The 7680-nt window shown below is 41.2% G+C and overlaps 1 long non-coding RNA gene across 1 annotated transcript; it reads left to right on the forward strand.

Annotated features, from left to right (window-relative positions):
• The first annotated feature begins 261 nt into the window (after window positions 1-261).
• On the forward strand, window positions 262-6676 carry LOC116407718. Its single transcript, XR_004220521.1, has 3 exons — window positions 262-360; window positions 6278-6475; window positions 6595-6676. It is a non-coding gene; the product is annotated as an uncharacterized LOC116407718 (long non-coding RNA).
• Window positions 6677-7680: the final 1004 nt, after the last annotated feature.

The raw sequence follows: 7680 nt of genomic DNA on the forward strand, positions 1-7680 counted from the left end.
AAAAAAATACTTTTTTTGCAAATACATGAAGGGATACACATGTTTTAAAGCTAATTAGGCATTGTTGTATGGGGAGTGGGAAACATTCCTTATGAGATGTATATTCCCACACTACAGAGATGGGCATTGCTGTAATTAGTCCAACACAGCTGGGCCCAGTACTTTGCCTTTGTACCCCAATTGCACAATATAAGGATAACAAGTCATTGAGACGTTCCATACATTGCATTTAAAAATATTCATTTTTTTGCACACAGGTTTGATATTCTTTAATTCTCTAAAATAATAGCAAGAGATCAGACGCAAAATGGGACGCGGAGATCGTGTTTTACTGCCGGTGTTGGAACATTAGAACTCCTGGTAAGTGGCACCTTGAGCAATTCTTTTGGCTTATTGAGTAATGGAGTCAACTAGTGATGACCAAATCTGTCCCGTTTCGCTTTGCCGAAAAATTTGCGAATCTTTCAAAAGATTCTCGAAACGGCAAAAAATTCGCGAAGCGGCAGAAATGTTGCGCTAATAAAAAATTTGTCACCCACGACTATTCTTTTGATGCGCGACTAATTTTTTGACACCGCGACTATTCTTTTGACGTTGCGACTATTTATTTTGATGCCGCAACTATTTTTTGACGCGTGACTATTTATTTTCGGCAAAGCCCTCCCTGAGTGCTGCATTTATTTTGACACCGCGACTATTTTTTGATGCCGCGACTATTTTTTGATGCCGCAACTATTTTTTGCCGCCACAACTATTCTTTCGACGCGCGACTATTTTTTCCGATGCGCTACTATTTATTTTGACGCCCGCGACTATTTATTTTGACGCCCATGGCTATTCTTTTGACGCGACAACTATTTATTTTGACGCCGCAACTATTTATTTTGTGGCTATTTATTTCGATGCGCTACTATTTATTTTGACGCCCGCGACTATTTATTTTGACGCCCGCGACAATTTTTGGGATGCGCGCAAATTTTTCCATCCGTTTCGCGAAACACGAAAATTCCCCGCAAATCCATGCCAATCTCTAGAGTCAACATGTATTAGGTGATGTTTTTGGAAGATGTTGGAGCATAGGAGCCCATTGGCTATCTCTAGCCATGAAACATTAAATAACACAATGCATTAGGGATGTAGAGTGATTTCTATCTGCTCCACTGCCATCAAGCCCATATTCCCGTAGGCTTTTTTTTTCTCCCTGATAACATGTTCTCCTTCCTTAGCTCACAGCAATGTTCTCTGGCGGTTGCTTAAACTTGGCATCTGCCATTGGAAGGGGTAATGCTGTGATACCAGGCCAGGAAAATATAAGCAGCCATAAAACAGAAGTGAAAAAGTGAGGTGGGTGGGGAGAATAGATGAAAGATTACAAATCACTTCCATCTCGTGCAGTTCGGTTATAGTTTGAAATGACTGGGTAATGGTTTAAGTGAGATTAGATAAAAAACAGCATTTTCTGGGCATATGGTACAAGTGGCAGATTCCAAAATGAAGGGCGACATCTGACTTCAAAAGTAGCAGTAGTATAATGAAAGAAACGAAAAATGTTTAAGCGCCTTCAAATGTAATTATTTAATAGAGAAGGTAAATAGCTCCTTTGTGCCAAGCATTTTTCCTGCAACCATTCTGCCTTCTGGCATGTACACCTGCATTTACTAAATATGTCACTGCCACGTTTCTTACCTTGTGTTTCAGCAGGGAAGACTGGTGGTTTCTAGCTCTGTATTCCCACGCAATGTGACTTTCATCTGGGCAGGGTACATTTGTGGCATCTCATTTGGAGGTGCCACCTTACGCTCTGTCTGGGCAGGGTACATTTGTGGCATCTCAGTCTGTAGGTGCCACCTTACGCACTGTCTGGTCAAGATACATTTGTGGAATCTCATTTGGAGGTGCCACTTTATGCTCTGTCTCGGTAGGGTACATTTGTGGCATCTCATTTTTAGGTGCCACATTATACATTTGTGGTATCTCAGTCTGTAGGTGCCACATATGCTCTGTCTGAGCAAGTACATTGGTGACATCTCATTCTGGAGGATCCACCTTATGCTCTGTCTGGGCTTGTCTTAGCAATTGGAAATAGGAATGACTGAATCTCTAGGGCACTTGTGGGAGGTAAAGGAGACAAATAGCTGAGTCCTTGCTTGACCCAGTTCAAAGGGGCCTTTACATTCTCACTTACTCTAATACCTTAACTCTTCCACCAGGCAAGTGCACCGTCTGTTTCAAAAGTGCTCTGGCTCAGGGTCTTCTTCCTGAGCTTCCAAGATGGTGACAGGCAGATCTTTCCACAATTCCTTCTGTTTCATGAGTTCTGATACAGCCCGAGAATAAGAAGAGCTAAAAGATCCGTAAAGTTCTCTATATACAACTGATATTATTGCTTCATGAGTTGGGTTTTTGGTTGGGTTTTTCATGTCAAAATTAGTGATGAGCGAATCTGTCCCAAGAAAATTTGCGAAATGCATTTGCCTCGTGATTTTTTTTTTGTTGCCCGCGTCTATTTTTTTTGTCTCCTGCGTCTATTTTTTTTGTCGTTCGGGTCTATTTTTTTATCGCCCACACATTTTTTGACACGACCAAGCCTTTTTTTAATGTGACCGCGCATTTTCTTGCATGACTGCACCCTTTTTTGACACGACCGCGCCCAATTTGAGGCGCAACAAAAAAAATTCCACACAACGATTTTTTTTTTAGGCGAATTTTCACAGAAGTTTTGCGAAACAATTCGCTGATGGCGAAATGTGGAAATTCGCTGCGAATCCATGCCTGCCGAAAAAATTCGCTCATCACTAGTCAAAATGTGCATGGCTTACATTGGAAGTGATGTTCCACTGCCGACGCAGGCAAAGACCCCCAAACACATGGCCAGAGCCCATTGGAGCACCATCCATGGTACAATAAGTAAGGGCTCAACTACTGCATTGGTTCCCAGTATAAAGAGCAACTTCAATAATTAAAATTTTCCAGTCTCAGTAGCATGGAAATTCGTCTCCAGAGAACCCAACAATATAGTCATTAGATCCACAGCTTGAAACTGAAACTTTTCACTTCTATAAAATATGTTTAATATGTTTTACAGCTGATTATATAGATATTATACAGATAATTCCATTCATCACTACAGTTGAAAATGTCATTCTAAAGTTACTATCTTGTACTGTCAGAACATATTGACAGTGTTTTGATGCGATACTTGGGGTTTAAGATTCCAGACACACCACAAACCACAATAGGAATTGCTTTACCTTTCGTGGGGAAGAACAGTGGTTATGCTGATAACCGACGCAGACCACACAAGTGGCCAACCTGTGCTCACTGAATAGGGAATAAACATATTTAACTCTTCCTTTCTGTGATTTTTGTAATAATAAAACTCTAGTTTGGGATTAATTAGTCTGTGTCTTAGGGATGAAAGCAATAGAGTTAAGCTATCTTACTGGGCATCCCGCATTGGATTTCTGGTGTATAGGAAGAGAAAGAAGCAGTGAGTGAATATAATTCTTAAAATTGTTATTGGACAATATTATCTGCCATTATCTAAGGATATATACTGGATATTGAGATGTAGCATATATTCATTTGTGCATTACAGACTTTTTTTTTCCCATAAAGAGTATGGGATGGATATAGATGTTACCTGAGGTGGAATTGCTAAATTAGTCCCACTAGTGTCAGATGCTCCCACATTATATATAGGGGAGTGGATAAGTTGCCATGTGTTTCTTAGAAGTCATCAATGAATATGTATGAGTATGGGAGAGTAGGGAGCTTCAGTATTGAGGTGTAGGGAAGTTCAGTATGGGAGTGTAGGGAAGTTCAGTATGGGAATGTAGGGAAGTTCTATATGGGAGTGTAGAGAAGTTTTATATGGGAGTGTAGAAAAGTTCAGTTTGGGAGTGTAGAGAAGTTCAGTATGGGAGAGTAGGGCAATTCAGTTTGGGAGTGGAGGAAAGTTCAATATGGGAGTGTAGAAAAGTTAAATATAGGAGTGTAGAAAAGTTAAATATGGGAGTGTAGAAAAGTTCAATATAGGAGTGTAGAGAAGTTCAGTTTGGGAGTGTAGAGAAGTTCAGTATGGGAGAGTAGGGCAATTCAGTTTGGGAGTGGAGGAAAGTTCAATATGGGAGTGTAGAAAAGTTAAATATAGGAGTGTAGAAAAGTTAAATATGGGAGTTTAGAAAAGTTCAATATAGGAGTGTAGAGAAGTTCAGTTTGGGAGTGTAGAGAAGTTCAGTATGGGAGAGTAGGGCAATTCAGTTTGGGAGTGTAGGAAAGTTCAATATGGGAGTGTAGAAAAGTTCAGTATGGGAGTGTAGAAAAGTTCAGTATGGGAGTGTAGAAAAGTTCAGTTTGGGAGTGTAGAGAAATTCAGTATGGGAGTGTAGGAAAGTTCAATATGGGAGTGTAGAAAAGTTCAGTATGGGAGTGTAGGGAAGTGTAATATGGGAGTGTAGAAAAGATCAGTATAGGAGAGTAGAGCAATTCAGTATGGGAGTGTAGGGAAGTTCTATATGGGAGTGTAGGAAAGTTCAGTATGGGAGTGTAGGAAAGTTCTAGATGGGAGTGTAGAAAAGTTCAATATGGGAGTGTAGAGAAGTTCAGTATGGGAGTGTAGGGAAATTCTGTATGGGAGTGTAGGGAAATTCAGTTTGGGGGTGTAGGGAAATTCAGTTTGGGAGTGTAGGGAAGTTCAATATGGGAGTGTAGAAAAGTTAAATATGGGAGTGTAGAAAAGTTAAATATGGGAGTGTAGAAAAGTTCAATATAGGAGTGTAGAGAAGTTCAGTTTGGGAGTGTAGAGAAGTTCAGTATGGGAGAGTAGGGCAATTCAGTTTGGGAGTGTAGGAAAGTTCAATATGGGAGTGTAGAAAAGTTCAATTTGGGAGTGTAGAAAAGTTCAGTTTGGGAGTGTAGGAAAGTTCTATATGGGAGTGTAGAAAAGTTCTATATGGGAGTGTAGAAAAGTTCAATATGGGAGTGTAGAAAAGTTCAGTATGGGAGTGTAGAAAAGTTCAGTTTGGGAGTGTAGAGAAATTCAGTATGGGAGTGTAGGAAAGTTCAATATGGGAGTGTAGAAAAGTTCAGTATGGGAGTGTAGGGAAGTGTAATATGGGAGTGTAGAAAAGATCAGTATAGGAGAGTAGAGCAATTCAGTATGGGAGTGTAGGGAAGTTCTATATGGGAGTGTAGGAAAGTTCAGTATGAGAGTGTAGGAAAGTTCTATATGGGAGTGTAGAAAAGTTCAATATGGGAGTGTAGAGAAGTTCAATATGGGAGTGTAGAGAAGTTCAGTATGGGAGTGTAGGGAAATTCAGTTTGGGAGTGTAGGGAAATTCAGTTTGGGAGTGTAGAGAAGTTCAATATGGGAGTGTAGAAAAGTTAAATATGGGAGTGTAGAAAAGTTAAATATGGGAGTGTAGAAAAGTTCAATATAGGAGTGTAGAGAAGTTCAGTATGGGAGAGTAGGGCAATTCAGTTTGGGAGTGTAGGAAAGTTCAATATGGGAGTGTAGAAAAGTTCAGTATGGGAGTGTAGGGAAGTGTAATATGGGAGTGTAGAAAAGTTCAGTATAGGAGAGTAGAGCAATTCAGTATGGGAGTGTAGGGAAGTTCAGTATGGGAGTGTAGGAAAGTTCAGTATGGGAGTGTAGGGAGTTTCAGGTAGTTAAGTCCTGTAGGGTCAGAAAGAAAAAGTATATTATTAGGAGAATTAGAACATGGCATAAATAATAGGGTAAGTTGGGCTGTTTATGATTTCCATTTAAACCATCAACCATCATAAACCATGTTAGTATCAGCTCCCCCTGTGGCTTAAGATCCCTCATCTCCCTGTGCCACGAGCACCAAATTGTTTTCTCCAGGGAGTTGGGACTAACTGTACTTGAAAAAGTTGTCGTTCAGTCTTGTGTATAATAAGTATATATATATATATAAAAATAAATATAATACCACCCTGAATGTCTAATGTACATACTTTCATTATAGAAAAACAATATACTGCGCTGAAGTGAACGTTCCGGCACATAGAACTATACAGAAATGTGTTCCGAGAGATGCTGAACAGAGTACAACCGTGACTCATTTCAGCATTAGATTTATTTCTAATTAGTACATTGTAGTGTTTATACAACTGAAGGCTTGTAAGGGTTTCTGCATTTTATTATGAAGTGGTTTGTAGCTCTATTACTCCCAAAGAGATTAACATGTTTCATACCTTGTGATACCACTTATTGGACCACCAAAATGATCTAACATGGTGGTCTCGTACACAGGAGTTCATAAACTAACCTGTCAAATGAAGAAAACAAAATAGGGCCTCCTTGTTATGTTATTGGGCGCCTTGCCATGCCGGAATCCCACTGCCCGAAATCTATGCTCACATCACAAGTGGAGCCTTTCAGCATCAGCGCAGAAGATGCCTTGCCTGTTGCGGGTGTTTCTACGGGCTGCAAAGCTATACGAGCAACACGGTGAGTGACCCACGCCAAAACAATGTAATATTACTGTATTTATACATAATATGCTTCAGCCAGAAGTGCATCAAATATTTCCCCTGCAGCTAAAAAAGGCTTACATATTACTCTCTCAGGAGCAGCAGTGCAAAAGGCAGGCCGGACCAGTGCCAAAAAGGTTTGCAAGCCCTGAAATGTGTTCTGCCGCTATGGATCAGTGCACGGAGACTTTTTGCAATTCTCCACCTAAAGAGGTAAGTGGGAGGTCCCGTTTGTAGTACCAATCAGATGACTTACCCTTCTCTGCTTTCTCTGTTGTTATGCTCTAATAAAAGATGGCTTTAGAAAGGCAGTGATCCCCAACTAGTAGCTCGCGAGCAACATGGTGCTCACCACCCCCCTTTGATGTTGCTCCCAGTGGCCTAAAAGTAGCTGCCATTTTTTAAATCTTTTGGATACAAGCTTTGGAAGCCCAGAGTCATGGTCCTCATACACGGGCCGATTCTAGCTGCCGATATGGGTCCCTTAGACCGATTCGGCAGCTAATTGGCCCGTGTATGGGCACTACCGACGGGCCTGCCCGACCGATATCTGGCCTGAAATCGGCCAGATCTCGATCAGGCAGGTTTAAAAATCTAGTCGGATCGGGGACCGCATCGGCTCGTTGATGCGGTCCCCAGACCGACTTTTCCCATGCCCATCGTTATAATTCACCCCAGGGCAAATGATCGAATTAGCCTTGATTCTCCTGATATCGCCCCCCCGTAGGTGGGGGATATCGGGAGAAGATCCGCTCGATTGGCGATGTGGGCACCTTCACAGTTTTACTCCAAGCAGAGCCTACGGCAGACTAGCAGTCCACATGGGGCTACCAAATAACCAATCACAGCCATTATTTGGAACTTTTTTCATGTTCGTGTGGCTCACCAACACTTTTTACATCTGAGTGTGGCTCACAAGTAAAAAGAGGTTGAAGATCCCTGGTGTAAAGGGGTCATTCATCTTCATATACCTTTCTAGTATGTTGTAGACTGGCCTGTTCTACTGGTCTAACCTACCTATATGCCTATTTCCAGCCTGAAATGAAAATGCTATCTAGTTGTCAGGACCACTGACCCCGACAACTGACTTACAGTCAGTTTTACTGCTTCTAGCAACACTGGACACAGACACATTTTTGTCCATAGTATCCAGGCACTCTATTTAAATCACATATCCCCAGT

This window comes from Xenopus tropicalis, chromosome 9, assembly GCF_000004195.4.
Source record: "Xenopus tropicalis strain Nigerian chromosome 9, UCB_Xtro_10.0, whole genome shotgun sequence".
Classification (NCBI taxonomy): Eukaryota; Metazoa; Chordata; class Amphibia; order Anura; family Pipidae; genus Xenopus; species Xenopus tropicalis.